The sequence below is a fragment of the Lutjanus erythropterus genome, chromosome 15, assembly GCF_056507025.1.
Source record: "Lutjanus erythropterus isolate fLutEry1 chromosome 15, fLutEry1.hap2, whole genome shotgun sequence".
NCBI classification, from domain to species: domain Eukaryota; kingdom Metazoa; phylum Chordata; class Actinopteri; order Lutjaniformes; family Lutjanidae; genus Lutjanus; species Lutjanus erythropterus.
In genome coordinates, this window is record NC_139331.1 from 28,686,868 (window position 1) to 28,706,772 (window position 19,905).

The 19,905-nt window shown below is 41.0% G+C and overlaps 1 protein-coding gene and 1 non-coding gene across 5 annotated transcripts in view; one reads left to right on the forward strand and one right to left on the reverse strand.

Moving 5' to 3' along the window:
* Positions 1–19,905, reverse strand: part of nhsl1b (NHS-like 1b) — a 162,025-nt gene that overhangs the window by 110,413 nt on the left and 31,707 nt on the right. The gene's annotated exons all lie outside the window — the stretch shown is intronic.
* Positions 6,681–6,762, forward strand: trnal-aag (transfer RNA leucine (anticodon AAG)). Its single transcript has one exon. It is a non-coding gene; the product is annotated as a tRNA-Leu (tRNA).

Below are 19,905 nucleotides of genomic sequence, written 5' to 3' on the forward strand. Positions count from 1 at the left end.
TAATTCTTTGTGATGAAAACATTTTTGGTCAGCCATGAACTGGACTGCGAATGCTTTACGGATTAAACCATGATGGCGGTGTTGAGACTTCACCGGTCTAATCTCATGAAAAATCCACCACCCTGAGGTTACAGGTCAGACGCTCTGAAAGCCAGGGAAAACCCTTCACCACTAAGTCCTGGCTGCATGTGACACGCTGGTGATCGCCAAAAAACGAGCTGGAGAGAAGACGATGGACGAACGCGTCCAACGTGGGAAGACGGAGATAAATGAACGCGTCCACTGCCAACACGTGGAGGTACCAGCATCCAAACCGAAATCCCTCAAAGCTGCTGATAAAAAGACAAGAAATGGCTAAAATGGCAAATTGTTGAGCATTATTCTCAAGCACGACTCCTCTTTTAGTGGAGTGACACAACTCCTGTACATCACAGCACACAGTGGCCTCCGCAGTCGGCAGACCCTCAATAAAAGTCCATCATAAAGTCACTGACTCACTCAGCCAAGTGAAGGGTAAAGCCTCAATTCAGCCAAAAGTGTAAATACAGATATTTGTGGGTGACACGCTCTCTGTCGCCGTGTTTCTACAGACAATCTGTCCACCTCCCACTCGTCTAGACAACGCAGTCACTCCTTCATTAAAGCATCAGGCCTAACTGCAGATTTCCCCACATGAAAAAGACTGTCGCCTCACAGCTGGCTTTGCTTCGATGTCAAATAATTGCATGGATTAATTACTTTGTCACTGTCCTTTTAGTAAAGCTGAATCACAGTCAAATAAGTTTAAAGGCGAGTGAAACAGCGTTAAAGGTAGAGCAGCGCTGAAGCGAGCGGTTGGTAAATAAGTTTCAGCTCTTGTTTTTTTAAGCTGCATTTATTGCACAAAGAGCAACACAACAGCATGACAGGCCGTAACGTGACAAGTCGAGTCTCTAAGTCACCACAAACCACAAAACTAACTGTGGTGGAAGCGGAGAAGAGTGATGAAATGGAGAGCAGCTTGATGCTGGACAGCAGCTGCAGCAGGAGAGACTCTGCTACAGAGGCGTCAGCGTTTGATTTATAAAAACTGATTTATTTTAGAATGTCTCCAAAAAAAAAGAAGACGCTGCAGTTCAAGGCTGAATAACAAAGCGTCTGAGAGGGAGATAATCACACCAGAGCCAACGTCATAGAGGTACAAGAAACAGCATTAGCCTGACATTAGTGTTTCCTGTTCAGCTTAACCCCTTCATTTTCCCAGCAGATGAGAAATCAGATAGGACTTTTCTTGGTCTTGAGAAGCTGAAGCGTTTACTAACTGACACAACCTGTACTGTACATTTATTGCCAGACTGACGACTTACTGCTCTTCCTTACTTGCATCTTGCAGGCAATTACACAATCATATTTGTTAAAGGAGCTATGCTATGCTTATGACAGTATCCTTCAGCCACGGTAAACCACCATCCTGCAGGAACATGTTGCATCACAGAGAGAAAAAACACATACTGTAACAGCCCTGCAGGTAGTTAACTGGTGAGAGACGGTGAAGCAAGTGGTTGGTTTAAGCTCTTGAGTAATCCAACAGCATGGCAGACTGCAGCTACATAAACAGAGTCTCAAAATCACCACAAAAACCACAAAAACTGTGATGAAGCAGTGAAGGGTGGCAGACAAGGAGCACAGCTTGATGCTGGACAGCAGCTGCAGCAGGAGAGACTCTCTGCTCACTAACTATGAGCAGGAGAACAAAATCTGATGTTTTCACATCACATTTTAATGAAGAAAGGCTATGAAACGCCTGTCTCACTTAATATAGAAGTTTAGTTTGGCACTAAACTGACAAAAAGCCCTGAAAATTATTTATTTATGGCATTTCACACGATGTATTTGTGTATTTATGCCTTGTGTTGATGTTCTCCTCACTGGTTTGAAGTGGGCAGAGCTCAGTTTGAAAAATGTGATGTATCCGAGAATCAATCAGGATTAAGCAATATTTAAAATCAAAAACTAATGATAGAATTGTGGTTTTGTTCAAATATTCAGCTCTTGGTGAATAAAAAGTGAAGTTTGTTCCAAACTTTAACTTTGATTCTAGCTCATTTAATCATAAATATTCGTTTCTATAAAGAAATGCTTAGAGGCCTCTAGATTTACTGGTTTATTGATTTTGTGCAGTGATGATTACAAAGGCTACAAAAAGATACTCTGCTTCACAGTCAGACACTTTATATTCCTACAAGAAAGGGAAAAAAGACGGGAGTTCATCTCATTCTTGCCCAAAGGCTCAAATAATGAGCTGAGAATTGGAGAGTTAATAACGTGCAGAGACACACATGAGCCTGGATGTAGCCCACAGCACTACAGTACACACACACACGAACACACACATCCTTAACCTCATTTCAGAGGAAGAAAACCCAGGAGAGCCTGTGCAGTCCTTCACACACACCTACACCTGAATACACACATACACATCAGCACGTACAGATATACAACAAAATAAATCTACGGTAGAATGTCAGCCTTTTCCATTGGATAAAAAAAAAAGAGGAAGCCACCCAGGTAGATTCTTTACAGATGAAATAAAGAGCATCAACGCCAGTTTAATAGCTTTTTTTAGCTGTTTTTTTCTATCAGTGATTTAAAATCTTTGCCTCTTGATCAACTTTATTGGCATTTCCAAATGCTCAACCAAGCCAAACCGAACTTAAATGGAGTGAACAACTTCAAATTTGGCTGAAATTTCAAAAGCTTGAAACTCAATTCATCTGCAGTCGACTGAAAACTAAGTCAGTCTCCACCGACTGCCAACACAGAGATCTTTTAACAGCAACCACATGCTGGTGAACGCAATTCATACTTTTATTTTCTATAGATCTGACTTGTTCCAAATAAAAAAAACCAAAAACGTTTACACAAGAGTTTGAAGGTTCAGTGCGTAAGATTTACAGGGGTTTATTACCAGAATATGGCAGATATGGAATATAATATTCACAGGTGTGTTTTCATCACCTGAAAATAAGAATCACTGGGCCTCATGCAAGAACAATTTCATATTCATATCTTAACTGTCACTTTTTCTTTCTTTACTTTTTTCATACAGAGGACTCATATGAATGAATGAATTGAAAGATTCAGTAAATGCATGTCACTTCAGAAAACTATAAATGATCCGCCTGTGCATATGTGAGTGCACATGCATGAGACCAGTGATACAGTACGAGGCTACACTTCCTGGCCCATATGTCAGGGGGTGTTAATTCATGAAACTGGCACCAGGGTTAAAAGAAGAACTTTACAAGTTTGAACACTGAAGAGCTGCTTTCAGAGATCCATCAGGGAAAGTTTATCATTTTAATAGCGTAAGCAGTGGAATTAAGGGACCTGCTGAAGCCAAAGAACAGGAAATTAATACCATGTCACCTGAGGGTCATACTGTCACTGAGGTGGAATTGGTTCAATATGAAAACGGCATTAAAAAAAAAAAGTGTCTTGTCACAGCAAGGTGATCAATGACTCTGCGCCTCCGTCACAGAGACAGAGGACAGAGGAGGTGATGTTGCACTGTCAGGCATCACAATGGAGGTTTTTCACCTGGACAGAGATTTCATAACATGCATGTGAAGATGCGACTAACAGGCCTGACATCAGGTAAATGCATCATTAAGTTAATGATGATAGGCTTTATGTGTAAATTCAGAATTTTATTGTAATTTGAAATGTGGTCAAACAGGAAAATGTCGACATAATTATGAATTTATTTTGTCTTCAAACTAATGAAATATGCAGTTATTAATGAAAAACCTCAGTTTGGATAACAGCAGACAAGCTGCACATTGAGCCCTACAGAGAGTGTGCGTCCTCTTCCATGGAGGCCACCATTTTGCAATGGCGTGTTTCTACAGTAGCCCAGAACGGACAAACTATGCACTGGCTCTAGATACAGCGTTTCACGACTTAGCAGCCACCATAGTTTCTCCTACAAGCAAAGTCATGTTCTGTGGCATTTTTTCACTGAATTTGTTCATGTTTTAGTGTTTAGCCTGAGCCAGACCATACAACTGAAGTATGCAGCTGATGTTGTTTAACACACTGGTATCAGATCAGTACTTGGTACCAGATGAGGTACGAAAATTGGTAATGGGAAGGAAAAAAATGGTATTGGAAAATCTGTACTTGGAAGGGGAGAGTGAAGCAAGGTCCTTACAATCTGCAAACTGACCGCTAAATGCCACACAATCCTACAGACTGGTCCTTTAAAGACTTTGTCCAGTGCTCAAAGCGATGCAGTACATTATGATCATTTCTGGGCAACCCGATCCATATTATTATGAGGTTAAAGTTGTTTGTTTTCACGTCTAATTCAACATCTGGCCATGGAACAACACTTTTAATGTTTACAGTGCTGACGATCAATGTGCATTGTTTCTGCAGAGAATTAAAAATTAATTAAAAAAGAGAAAAAAGCTGCCTTTCACACTGACAAATTGTCTAGAGATGAATGAATGAACCCTCTCGTCGACTTTTTGTGCACTTCCCAGACCCACGAACGGCCCTGAAGTGGAGGTTCCCCTTCCTTAGAAAAACATTTTTTTTCCCTGTTAAAATAATAAAAACAGCTTGTAAATCTTGGGATCTAAGTGGTCGGTCCGACTGGTTGGACGAGTCGTCTGTAGCTACAGGCTGCTGCCAGCAGAGAGAGAGGACCGGTGTGAGGAGAGGTGATATGGGTCATAGAGGTGTGAGAGCAGGTCAGAACACTACAGTTAGAAAACACTTTATGGCTGAGCTGAAGGAACCGGAGTCTCTGTGGGTGGTTACCAAAGGAGTGTGTATGACTGTGTGTGTGAGAGTTACACAAAGACGGAGAGAGGAAAACAGAACGGCGCCTGCGGGCTCTGCATGGTATAGCATTGACAAAACACCGAGGTTGATGATCTCACACAAACACCAGGCACCGTCCCACTTTCTCACATCGAGGAGAGGACAGCCCTCGGGCCACGTCCACCACCTCAGAAACACACTGCTGCACACGAGCAAAATGTACTCAAAACAAACACGGCTGTCCTCATTTAACCTCGGTTCTACAGGTACGTCCTCCACCAAACCCGAGTATCTCTTTAGAACATAAATGACAGACTACGAGGAGTTTAAAACGTAAACTGTGTACAGTAGAGAGACAAAGATAGAGGAGGTGAGGGCAGGTGAAGAGGCGCTTGACAGAACCGTTCTGTTACACTCTTCAAAATGACGAGTCCAAAAGGGTTCTTCCTGAAGGGCTGAGGTTCTACCCAGAACCATTTGCTTTTGAAGAACCCTCTACTGAAGAAAGGGTTTGTCAGGGGTCCTTCGTAAGACTGAGGGTTCCATTGAGAACCCTTTTAATCCAAAGAACCATTTTTGAAAGAAAGAGTTCTTCAAGGATTTCTGAAATCCTTGAGAAACTCTTTTGTCTCTTAACTATAATAAGAAAGGGTTCTCTGTAGAACCCTATGAGAGGGTTATAGATAAAACCCTTGGAATATTAAAGGGTTATCAGCAGAACCCCTTGGGTGGATTTTAGATAAAACTCTTGGAATCTAAAAAGGTTCCTAGTAGAACCCACTTACTGTGTTCTAAATAAAACCCTTGGAATATAAAAGGGTTCTTGACAGAACCTCATGGGTATGTTCTGGAGCAAACCCTAGGAATATAAAAAGGTTCCCTGTAAAAACCCCTGAGTGAGTTCTAGATAAAACCCTTGGAATATAAAAAGGTTCTCCATAGAGCTCCCTGGGTGGGTTTTAGATAAAGCCCTTGGAATATTAAAGGGTTCTTGATAAAACCTTATGGGTGGGTTTTAGATAGAACCCTTTGAATCTGAAAAGGTTCCATGTAGAATTCACTCAGTGTGGTCTAGATAAAACCCTTGGAATATAAAAGGGTTCTTGATAGAACCTCGTGGCTGTGTTCTAGACATAACCTTTGGAGTGTACAAAGGTTCTCAGAAGAATCCCCTGGGTGGGGTCTTGTACGCACCCTTAGAAGGTGTAACGGTTCTTGATAGAACCCCCAGAGAGGGTTCTGAGTATTATTGTCATTATAGCATAGAAAGGTTGTCTTTGGGGTTCTAGGTGAAACCTTTTCACATAGGTATAGCCCTTTGTGTTGGGTTCTAGGTAAAAGTCTCTGAAAGGGTTCCAGTAGAACCTTTACAAAAGGTTTCTACCAGAAACCAAAAAGGAGTTCAAAAGTTCTCCTATGACGACAAGCTGAAGAACCATTTATGGTTCTAGTTAGAACTTTTATTTGTAAGCGCGTATAAATCAGTAGAAAAATACTTTGTCAAACATTGAATTTGTCAAATAAAATCACTTACCTGTTGAGTTGTGCACGGCGGGTCACAAAGAGGTCGGAGAGAAGTCAGGTAGAGGTCACATCGCAGAACGAAACCATGTGGAGGGAACAGAGACACGTGACAGAACATTAGTTTCAGTTTGAGACTCATACTAAATGTATTCAAACTTGATAGGTAAAAGACTGCATCAAAAAACAAACTTCCTCAGTGCTGCACCGGAGGGACAACAGTCACAGCGATGTAATGTCTTCAAGGAAAAACTGATTTTTTTCAGACAGAAACAGACTTAAACTGTTCCAGAATATCAACGTTCCAACATTAGCAACAGTTTGTGACAGCTGTCCCTACAGGAGACATCGGTAGCGTGGCCGAGCGGTCTAAGGCGCTGGATTAAGGCTCCAGTCTCTTCGGGGGCGTGGGTTCGAATCCCACCGCTGCCAGATACGTTTTTGACCATATCCCTTTGTATACACACGTGCTGTCAGCCTGGTGTGGCTGGGATTTGCATTTCTCTAAAACAGGGTTTCCCACTTGAAGGTGTGTGTTCTAACTGAAGACAAGCTGAGCTCAAGATAAGTGGCTGTAAAACAGTGAACAAACACAATATCGCCATAAATCCTTCACAATAAAAGTCCTATGTTTTTTTTGTAATCCAAAAGCTTTTATTAGCTTTTTATTATTTTATTAAAATCGGGAAATGCTGGATTTTCATTAGCTGTAACTTAACACAACTCGGTCACAGCTGAAAGCAAACATGAAACAGTAAAATAAAGCAGATATCAGAAAGTACAAACGACGACGACGAAAAGAAACGGAAATAAACTTTAAACCACAGAGATTCAGTTAGAAGCTACTAAAGTACTGAGAGGTGAACACTCAGACACTTTTAAAATGTATTTTTCCTGTGGTCTCCTGCACACACGAGTTCATTCTCACAGCACAAGAGAAAGGGGTGGCGCCACAGTCAGCGAGGTGTCACTGCAGCCCACGTGGAGGAGGGTCGGCCTCACTTTAGCCCGTCTCACCACTGCGACCCAGGCCATCCGACACCTCTTTGTCATCTCCTCTACCTGCTGATAGCCTCTTTTCCAACTGGGAAACCGAAAAAAACCTGGTCGACTTTTCCATCATTTCTTTCTTTCACACAACAGGAGTGTCCCATTTCACCAAAGGTAATGCTGCACGCAAAGACAACGCTCACTGTTGACTTGTTTACAACCTGTGACCTTCCAAAATGGCGATTCAACCCACAATACACCACAGCTACCGCGAGCGTTATGTCAGTTAATTCTCCTGTCAGTGCCCACTGTTTTTTTGGTTTTTAGGAAGTTACTGATCACAGTGGCATGACAGTCATAAGTCTGATGAGGAGACAAACAGCTGTGATGTTTGCATCACGTGTTGCATAACAATTAAATCATCAGAGAGAACATCAGGATCATAATGAGCAAAAATACCCCCGGGCGAGTTTGGTTTGCGTGACATGTTCCAACACGTCTGCTGATGCTACCGTTTGATAAGAAGCCTTAATAAACCAGTGTGATGGAAGCTTATCAACAGCTGTCAAGACACGGGAAAAATGAAGACACTTAAATAAGCACTTAAATGTTGTGTGATTAATGCCTGTGGAGACAGAGGAAATGTTGGTTCACTGGCAGAGCGATGCAAAATGTTTCTGTGCCTGAGTTTGTGTGAGTGTTCCTGCTCAATGCAGTCTTTAAAACCTGCAGTGATCTCTGATATTTTTGAAGAAAACATACAAAACATTGCTGGAGCTCTGAGAATGACGAAAATGAAGCTAAATTCAACTCTATTCAAGCGAGAAAGTTAAAGGACCCGAGAGAGGAAGAAGAGTTACTGTACATATTTGACAAACAAAACCGATCACGACTGCAGTGTATGAGTCAGCGCTCAGCAAGGCCATCAAGACTGATGTGAGGAGGAGGAGGAGGAACAGAGAGAGGCTGAGAGAGGGCACGAAGAGCTTCAGACACAAGATGACTGATGCACTGATACATAAAAGACGTGGACCGAGGACAAATCAATTCGACTGCTTAATCAAAAACAAATATCAATTTTCTTTTCTCAATTCCGAACGAAAAGCAAACAGACAGGAAGGATGAGTGGAACAGGTGGATTTTAACAAACGACAAAGAAGACAAAGAAACCATTATGATGAAGGTCGATCAACCAAACTTTCAACTGCAGATGTGGTGTCCAGTTTTTTCTTGTGTATATTTTTCACTGTATGTCTGTAATACTGTTTTCGCAGAACAGTGTACAGAACGCTAATGTTTATTATCTGTCACTGTGACAGTTTCAGTTTGTTATCAAGACTTAACAACTAGAGATGTGCGCTATTAGTCGACTATATGATTAAACCGCCACATTCCCTCATGCACATCAGAAATACCAGTCAGTAAAACTATTTATCAACATTTTATTCACATACAATGTCAGTTGACTGTTGCCTCTAAGATGCTAAGCAGCTGCCCGCCTTTAGCCGGTGCTGCAGCTCACACAGATGGCATCAGCAAACTGAGACAGATGACAGCTCGGAAAATCCAGCGTGGTTTGTCTGTAATTTGATGCAGAAAATGATAATAACGTTGAATATAGGCTGTGTCAGAATAAACTTGTGTATAACCACTCATGTGGAGCAATGTGTTACCACATTCAGCACTTATATTTACATTAACCTGCAAGCAGAGCAGGCTGTTGCAGCTAGCAGTGCTAATGTTAGCCACACCGCGTGTGAGGCTGACAGCTAACGGCTTCAAATGACTCTTAACAGATGCAGCATTTTTTTCAGGCGAGGTTAGACATTATAAATTCATAAACTGTGCTCAGTTTTACCAGCTTTCAAAGTGTTTCATTACTTTTAGACTAGTCAGCTAATATAAATTAAAATTTCATAAAGGTTTCATATAGGTTTGTCTATTTATAGTTTGACGTTTGTTTACAAGTTAAGAGTTACAGGTGTAAGTTACAACTTCTGGTAGAGCTGTGCTGCTTTCACTGAGAGTGAAAGTTAATCTCAGCCACATCAACAAATCTGTTGTTAAAATCTCACAACAGGAATGATGTGGGTCAGAAAAAAAAGCATAATAATTTCATTGTTTTCCTTGTGTGACGGGAGGAAGCTAGCGAACGCTCTCCTCCCTCCCCTCCCTGACTTTTGCCATCAAACCTGTTTCTGACTGCTCATATTTGTGACTGTCTAGACAGCAGTTACACTTTAATATCCCAGTCATCATGCAGCTGATTGTGTTACATAGGCACATGATAATTTCACATGTCGATTGTGATATCTGCAAATATTGTCCAAAGAATCAATGTAATATTGTATTGTGATGGACTGAACAACAAATTATCTTTGGTTTGAATCATTTGCATCCCAGGAAGTTCAATTTAAAAGAATTTGAAATTAGATCTAAAAGTTAAATTTATTATCACACACTGAGTTTAAACTCATCTAACTTCATTTAAAATTTCCCTTACAAATTCCAAATTAGATTTACATACATAAAACACACCTGTTTTTGAATCTGGCTTCTTCAATACGAGGTTTTCTCATGAGGGAGGAAAGGAGCAAGAAAGAGAACTGACAAGAAAATTAGATGATGGAAGTTAAAAGGAGCTACATGTAAGGGGAAAAAAAGGATTGACAGATAATTAAGCATCATGCAGTGATGAAATAAAACCACACCGGGAGAAAGGGAGAAGGTAATAAATGCACAGCAACAAATAATGTGGGTTAAAATAGGAAAACTGGTGAGAGTGTGATGTGTGAGAGGGAAACGTGTTGATGAATGAATAGCGCTGCAGCTCCACTAATAAGCAAAGTCACACCTCAGATATGTGCTTCCTGAGGTGGGGAACGCTGGTGTGGCATTAGTGTTTTTGTGTGTGTGTTTGTGTGGCAGAAAAAAAAAGAAATGGAGAGAGAACCTGCTGCATGATACAGACCAGTAAAACCTTTTCTCTTCCTGTTACACAAAGGTTGACTGGACAGTCACAACTGCTCAGTCAGAACACAAAGTGACGTCTTTAAATGACCTCTTTTGTCCAACCAAGAGTCCAGAACCCAAAGACTCTTCATTTACTGTCATGAAGAAAAGATGCAGATGTTTTTGACATTTTGTTTTTTGTTTTTGCTTGTATTTTTTGGAGCTTTTCTGCCTTTAATGGATTGGACAGCTGAAGATTAATCGATTATCAGAATAGTTGGCCATTAATTTTCTTTTGATCCACTAATAGATAATCAACTAACCACTGCAGCTCCATTTGTGGGCAGACAAATCAGTATAAACTAGGGATGCGACTAAAGATTAATTTTGCTGTCTATCAATCTGTTGATTATTTTCTCGATTAATCTATTAGTTGTTTGGTCCATAAAATGTCAAAATATGATGAAAAGTGTTGAATAGTGTTTCCCAAAGACCAAGGTGACATCCTCAAGTGTCTTGTTTTGTCCACAATCTCAAGATTTTTAGTTTACTGTCATAAAGGAGTAAAGAAACCAGAAAATATTCACATTTAGGAAGCTGAAAATCAAAGTAATTGGGCTTTTTTTCCTCAAAAATGACTGATTAATCTACTATAGATTGCAGATCTAATATAAAGCAATACATTTCAACAGCACCCAAAATAACAAGAATCAACGCACCTAGACAGACATATAAGATATAAGCTGTAAGCCGTGTTAAATGTATTGCAGGACTGTAATGCTGAATTGCATTAGATTTAGATTAGATGCATTTAATAAGAAAGCAATGCAGCAATTTTTATTTGCCCCAATACAAATTATTTTATTAGTGGTTGTTGAATAAAATTAAAGGCTAAAGTTCACTGTCATATTTAATCTAGGGCCATGAATGTCAGAAAATAGTGAAAAATATTCATCCCAGTTTCTCCAAGTCCAAGCTGATGTGTCTTGATGTCTTGTTTCATGAGTCCAGAACTCAAAGATAGTCAGTTAAATATGATAATAAACAGAGAAAACTGGGAAATCTCCATATTTCAGCAGCTGAAAACGGCATTTTCAGCCATTTTGCATGAAAAATTACTTTAACAAGTAACTGATCATCAAAATAATTTCATAGTTGCCTGACACAGCATTTTACTCACCCCGGGCAAGTAGGCAATCCTTCATGTGGCTTCATGCAAATTTCGTTAACTTTCTAAGTAATAAAATTAATTAATCAGTTAATGCATGGATAAAATACATTTTTACCAGGCTCAACATATGTTACATGTTTCCACTGAGGAAGGTGTAGTGTGTCATGTGTTTCCAAATATGAAACCCCTAATTAATAATACACTAATACAGGTTAAATTATTTAAATGGTAGTCACAGTGTGTTACTGTAATAATACCATCCTGTGGTACTGCTCTGGTCCAGACTGAGCTAAAGTCTGTAAAAAGAAGCAACATGTCACCTGGTCGCTGCGCTCCACATTAATAACTCGAGTTAATCTGAACGTCTGAGCTCCAGATTGCCAACATCACCTATAAGACAACGCACACTCATGTTACAGTGCAGAAACATGCTGACATCAGCCAGTTGGACCAGTTTGTTAAAACTCAGTCGTCAGCACAATAGTTTAGATCAAAGGAGAAAAGCCACTGTACCTGTTACACACACGTTCCATGACCCAGTCGCACAGATACCAAATAAATCAAAGAGCTAAACGCAAAGTCACCTGGAGTGACAAGTCAGTCAATCTCTCCAACAATTTCTATTCACTCACTTCACTCCAGGCTCCTGCTGCTCTTCACCAGATCGTCCAGCAAACCATCAGTCTGAACAAAGCGGACTCACAAGTCTACACACTGCCGCACAATCTCATGATGATCACCACAAGCTTTGTATCTCTATCTCCCCTTCCTCACTTTTTCCAATTCACACTCTTCACACATTTCCCTTTCTATTTTAGCTCCCCGTCTCACCCTCAGCTGTTTTATTCTTCCAGTAAGTTAGCTGTGAACACGTGTGAGTGTGTACAAATGAAGTGCCTGGACACATGTTCCCACAAAAACACACACAAGCACAAACCTGCGTAGGGGTTGGTCCTCTGCTTCCGGCTCCAGATCCCGATCCCTTTAACAGGCATGACGTTATCTGATCAATACACTGCTGCAAAACATAGTGCAAAGTTCGCCCCCAAAAAGTAGCATGCCGCTGTTAACATCAGTTTAAAGAGTACGCACACTGACACACACACCCACTCATGATCAACCTCTGCACCGCCTCGCTGCACGCGTGCAGAGCCCACACACACGCTGGCCAATCGAAAAAACCTGTCACAAAGAAAGAGGGGTGTGTGAGAGGAGGGAGTGGTGTATTCAAAGGGGCCCCTAACCGGTAACCTCCCAACCCCAAGGTTGCTACGGTGATGTGGATGCTATCTGCCAGTGGCAGTTGTTGCCGGGGCGATTCAGCATGGCCCGTACGCTCTTCTAACGGGTCCTCGGGCCCCTTTCAGTTATCAAGTTAAGGGGTCATCCACACACACACACACACACACACACACACACACACACACACACACACACACACTCTTCAGAAACAGGCTCTTTGTAGGGTTTAGCTGCTGAGCAATCGAGCCTGAAGGACGGTCAGGTTTAATTTGATGTGAGTCAGTTTGAAGGAGAACAAGGCCTGCAGAAGTCTTTACATACAAGCACACAAATTAAATTTCCTATAAAAAGTTAACTGTCCGCCTAACTTTGATTCCTGAGTTTCATATGCAAATTTTTAATGTCCTTAGGCGGGGCTCAACAATAATGATCGCCCAGAGCAAGTAAAACACCACATCGGACTTTGTTCAGGTGGTAAAAAAGAATTAAACACCTATTTTTTTTTTTCCAGAGCTGATGTTTTAAGTAGCTAAAGAGTGAGTCATTTAGCTTTCTCCCCATCTCTGCACATTTGCAGTGCCGTTTGAGCACAATCAATCGCACTATTATTGAAATCGCAACATGGCTTTCTGCAATTTTCAAATATTTGTTAAAGGTACAACGTGTGTCAAAAAAAACTTTCAAATTAATGAATGTCGTGAGAAAACAAGATCACACCATAGTCATTTAAACACGCTTTTCCAATAAGAACAATGATGTAAAAAAAAAAAATTATCATTACCTCTAATATCACAAATCGTACCACAATTGCAATATCAGTCAAAATGAAAGATATTTTCGCAAAGTCGCTCAGCCCTAATCTGAGCGCTCGTAAGCAAATGACGGCAGGCAGAGACAAAAGTTTCTGAGCTGAAACACAAGTGAGAATTTAAATTATCATGGAAGCAGGAGTTTAGTTGGGTGTCGTCAGAGGATGTGGGTGAAACTCCAACTATGTTTGACAGTAAGACAGATAAAACATCACTGGGATGCCATAAGTGACAGAATCACACTTGCATGGCAATTTGGAGAGCCACGGCACAAAATTAACTTCTTCAGTGTCCCACAACTGTCTTGAACTATTGTCGTTTTTAAGCTCTACATAATAAATCTAATTTAACAACATTGTTTTAGTAACTCATATCACTTCATTGACTCACCACTGAAGTTCTGCTAGTTGTTCCCTGAACAAATATCTGAATAAAAACATAAAATCACGCTACATGTAGGTGTTTGGCCACAGTCAGTTTTCATGACTCTTTTAGTCACTGGTTGAGTCACTGCTTCTTGTTTATTTCTAATTAATAAATACATCAGTGCAACTGCAAGCGAGGTGTACGGCGATGGAAATTTACATGAACACACTTTGAACATCTCATCGTAAACAGGGACGATGACGTCGACAACCCCTCCTCTGGGGGCCGTACCAGAGCTCGTATGAAACATGAACGCAGAAACTGATTACCACAACATTATCATGTTTCAAAAAAACATGCACTCTAAACTTTTTAACTTTAGTCTTGGATGTTATTTGATAATCACTAATATATAAAACAATTTGCACTGGGGCAAGCAAGAAGTTGGCTTTGGGCTTGTAGATTTCTGAACGTTTTTAATCCCGCTTTAGTTAGGTATTTTTAGAGGCGTGTGCAGCTCCAACAGTCCTTCAACTATTCACCATGAATCTCCACCTCAGGCCTTTAAGTGCAAATTTCCTCTCCTCTTCAACACGTCTTCACATTTAGCCTTGTGTCTCTGCATCATCCTTACGCCACCTTGTTTCTAGCCTTTTTATTTTTCTCTCCATCCATTCACTCCAGTCCTTCAGCAGACAAAGAGCTTTCTCCGTCTGATGTGATTACGTTGGGCCTCCACAAGCATCCCTCTCACTCATAAAGCATCACTGTTCAAACTGAACCAGAAAAGATACGAGAAACAAATGCGATCAGTGAGACGGACGGCGTTAGAAGTCTGTGTAAAGTCAACTCTGACCTACAGTATGTTTAAAGTCAGTGAAGAAGGTAATTATGTGCGTGAACAACTCTCACCACCGCTGCTTGCATTGTTTGCCATAATCATAACTTCCAAAGCATCCGGAAACTTTCTGACGATCCCTTTCCGCGGGCCAATCCATCACTGCTGTTCTACTTTTCCAATTCAGCAGGAAGCAGCGGTGAGAGACGTGTCACATCCTGTGGCTGCGTGGTGACGCTGCTCTGGACACGGGAACAATCAGAGGGAGGCGACAGCTGTCCGATTAAGAGCATTTTTCCTCTGAGGTCTGAGGGTATGGTCAAAGGGGTCTGGGGTGTGGGGAGGATGGCGACAGGGACAGGAAATGGAACAGGATGTAGTTGACAGCGCCATCTCCCACAGGATGCTGGGAAATGCATCTCTGACAAACAGTTAGTGCACGGTTGGACAGAAGCACAGCAAACATTTTAGACTTTCCCTGCAAATTCACATCAACGCGCTCGCTTTTGTTCATCGTTTCTTGCTGCCCAAATGAATGAAACTATTTAATCTTCTTCACGCTGGAGTGAAGACACTGGTATCATGTGAAACTAGAAGGAATCCACTGGTACCAACCATGTCATGCCAGCTTGTTGGGAAGGGGGCTAAATTCAGTAAAAAACCTCTTACCTCAAGGATTCTGAATGAAAATGGGATCAATCGGTTTCCAAGAGTACCTGCTTTATGCTAATGCCATGCAATTTTGGGCAAAAAGCAGGCTGTGCAGCATAAATGTGTTATTTTCATCTATTCTATTTGAATATTTCTGCATACTGGGGTCCCTAAACAGTACTGGAATTGCATAAATTGGGTCTGATTGAAAAGCTGTGACTCTTGTGGATTCAACGCGCCCAGCTGTATTCACACGTGATGCAGTGTTGTCAAAAATATCGTTTTATCGATACATATAAATTATGAATATTTGACATGGTATAATTACTCGATGCACTGATACCTTCTCACTCTCTCTTCTCTCTGACAGCGAGTTGTTACTACTAACTATATGTAATTTTTAAGACAAGTTAATCAAATAATATTCAAAATGGTTATGTTCACATTATCATATTATACTCTTGTTTATTTATCTTTGAACAAAATCAAAAAATTGATGCTGATGAAATTTGTTTTCCCCATGGTATTGAAAACGGTATCAAATATGTGTATTTTTCAAGGTGGTTAGAAATTCCAAAATCATGACAACATCACTAATGTGATGGTTGTTCCCATCGTAACCATTTTAGAGTAATGAGACTTGAAACTTCACCTCTCTGTATAAAATGACATACTGTGACCTCCAGGATAATCACAGTCTCATGAAACTTCACGGCCACAAACTGACAACCTGGAGCGTTCGGAGGATGTATGACATTCCAACGTATATTGATGATAAGGAAGAGCCTGTCAAAAATAAAGCTCTTACAGAAATCCCCAAATGTCGGTGTGCGACAAGTGTTTGCTACAGAATCACAGGATGAGTTTCGCTATGGTGTTCCTCAAGGTCTCGGTGTCTTAATGTGGTGTTTTGGGGGGGGATTGATTTTTGGAGTGGTCAAACATGATTACATGTTGCACCAAATATGTCAACCTAAAAACTGTTGCAACAACTTATGAGACATGATCATATACTTCAATCATAACATTCTGAGCCCTTATACACACTAAACTTTCAAAATCTGAACAGGTGCCTAAAGAAAACACAATGTTTATTACAGATTTTTGACTAGAGGACAGTGCGGGGCTGCATCTAAAATTAATCTTCAAATTCCCAGCTGTCTCCCACTTAAGATCTCCTGTCCCCCCCCCCAGCTGAAAACTGGTCTATGGTAGGGAGGGCGGGAGTGAAAGATGTTAACCTTTTCTTTAAAATAAAGTTTGCATGTTCACACCTGGATAAAATCCCAGTACAACTGGAGTCTTCAAAGTGCGTTTTACTCGTTCTCCAGGTCCGTCTTGCAGTTCATACATTCATGATGGACTGAAAGGTGGTAAATCTCACTTTCCTTCATCTCCTCCACAACCACGTTTTTCTAACTCCATTGATCTTTGAATGCCTCATATTCTTCCTTTTCTCACATCTTTGCAACTTTTTTTCTGTTTGCCAGAGTGTACGTGTCAATCTGGTACGTGTGAAAAATCAGAGAGAGAGTGGGTTAATCAGAGAGTGGTAGCCACAACTGTGGCACCCGTATTCAGCGTTCATAAACACACAAACACACACAGACACACACTTCCACAAGGATTTCCTCCTTCTCTTCCATTCTTCATGCACTTCCTCTCCTCCTTCCTCTCTTCGCTTCGCGTGTCTCTTCACTTATAACTATCTAAAACATCCCTGGTGAAGAAGACAATAACGCAGAGACACAATTACACCAAAGGAGAAACATCGAGAGCCAACGGCTAAATGAGAAAAGAATCAGAGTCAAAGAGTAAACAACACAACAACCTCAAAACCCCTCTAAACACGCTGAATAGGCCCGCTACCATTAAGGACGTGTTTTGAATATGAACAAGTACACGCAAACATGTCAACACACACGTACACAGAGTGAAGCCGCTGTGGTTGAAAGGGTTTGGTCTGAACTGACACAGCGGAGTGAAAACACTGCCACATGGGCTGCCTTGCATTTTAACTCTGCCTTCACACTGAGGGCGTGTGTGTGTGAGACCAGACCTTTTCTCACACTCGTCAACATTCGATGCCAAATTCGCACTCATTAGTAGCATGAGAAAAGTCGACAAGGCCTTCAATCAGACGCACATAAATGCAGTTAGGGATACAGAGGTGCACACACACACACAGATCTGCATAGAGATAAACACACACACACAAACAGAGGACAAGCTTCGCTGTCTGGCACCAGTGAGACCACAGGATGAAGCAATCAAAGGTTTGATTGAGCTCAGAAACATTTTATCATGCGCGTAACCCACAATTCCTGAGTCACGCTCAAACAAAAGAACGAAAACATAAAAACGCGATTTGTCTAATATCTGACACTGGTCGTGGGAGCCGCTGCACCGCGAGGCAGCGGTATGAACTTGTGTGTGAGCGTCTGGACAGCTTCAGAAGACGGCCGCAGCAGACAGAAGACAGAGACAGAGCGCTATCAGCGAATGTCAGCGCCGCACAGTAGCAGGACACGCTGACCACACATAAGGAGTCAGCAGGGAAGTGTGTCTGGGTCGCCTCTCAGGGGTTCAGCTCTTGTCAAATGCTACGTTTAAGTCTTAGAAACACAAGTTACAGCGTGTCCATGAATGAATTCAACATTTCATTGCTTTTCGTTAAGAATAATGCCTGTTGATATACTGTATGATATGCAGAGATGAGGAGGAACAAAGTACAAATACTCTGTTTCTGTTCCGAAGTAGATTTTCCAGGTCTTTGTATTTATTTTTCTGGCAAGTTTTTACTTCCACTCTCTACATTTTAACACAAATATTTGTACTTTCTATTCCTTACATTTCTAAAACTGACTTGTTACTTTAGTTTTAGTGGATTTCTGAGTTCCACCTGAAGGATGGATCCTGGATATTTTTCTGTTTTTACAGTATAAAAAATCAAATTGCCAGTACTCTTCCAGTAGACAAATTCTGCAACGGAGACACTAAAGTCACCTCATATCTAAATTACCACAAACCTACTTTGGAATCTCAGTACTGAGGTTTCTTTCTAACCTAAACTTAACCCTGAACTATTTACACTGTCATGATGTGCCTTCGGTGACGTAATATCAATTCACACAGCGCGTTTTGTTGCGTAACACCAAATGTAAACATAACTTTTGTTTGTTTGCAAGAAAACTCCACAGGGCACTTTTGATTGTAGTAATTATTCCTGAAAAAAATGTGGTGGAAATGATGGATTGTCTCACAGCAGGAGTATTGTGAAAGCAAGACTTTCTCAAAAATAAATACCATGTTTCTTGTAAGCTGCATCGGTCTGGTTGCTCCCTCATCTCCCACCAGCCAGGATTAGTTCCCAGTTTCTCCTTTCGCTTTGTTAAAGGAGAAATCTGTAATATATTTTCTGTAACAATTAATCAAAATGACCGCAATATGTCAGAGATTAAGGAAACACGCTAAGCTGAAATACCAGCTTCTCTAACAACAGCGCTACAGATGCGCTGTCCTGCTTAAAAACTTCTATTCCAGCCCATAACTTGTGTTACTATTCACCCGTTTCATGTTAATTAGAGATCAAATTAATGCCATATGTTCCCCAAATGAGTAAATGTCTGTTTATGAGTCGTAAGAAGTCATTAATGATCTTTTAGAAGGAGTAGATGTTTATAACGGAGGCAGACAGGAGGCAGTCACTGAACTCAACGTCCAGAGTGTTTATTTTCAGAGCAGTGGGCTTTTGTTTTCAGGATAAAGGGCTTCGATTTACATTGACAGACAAGTGACAGCTGTAAATAATTGATCAGCTTCTAGCGAAGGACTCGTCATCCCTTTTTGTTGTCAAATTACGATGTTGTGCTCGTCTTGTGCTCCTGCAGTGTTCCTGCCTGAGCTTCCTTGAATCTGGGAGGGGGGGTGGACTCACTTCAGCCATAGATCGTATAGTTAATATGGCTCCAACTCGCTATTTGGACTGCTGTACTCATTTTTTGTAGTTGTTAGAGTAGTAGTAGTAGTTATATATTGCTCCTTTAAGGGGGGCAGTAAGTTTGGGAGTCATTATTGCATCAGGCTGTAATTTATTTCCTCTACAATCTGCCTTTGTGAGAAACTCAGCCTCCTAAAAAAAACACAGTTATCTTCCTGTTTGGTGCCATAAAGCAATCAATCACACAGAACACACCATGGCCGCAAGCATAACTAATATAAAACACTGCCAGTGTTTGTGCTCCTCAGTGATTTATTGCTACTTATCACCTTCATTTAGCGCCTTCACAATGTTGCAATGAAGTAATTAAATGGGCCACCAATAAAACCGGGATTAATCGCCGTTTCTTATTGTCGACCACAATACGGAGCTCTTCCTTTTCATTATCAGGGTCACTGTCGCCACAACGATCAACGAGAGACCGAACAAATTAAAAAAAAAGAAGAAGTGAAGCAAGCGGACAAACTCGTTAACTGGAATGAAGAGAGCAGCCAGATTTGCTGCAGGGTGACACAAGATACGGAAAGAAAAAACACACAAACACACAAACACACAC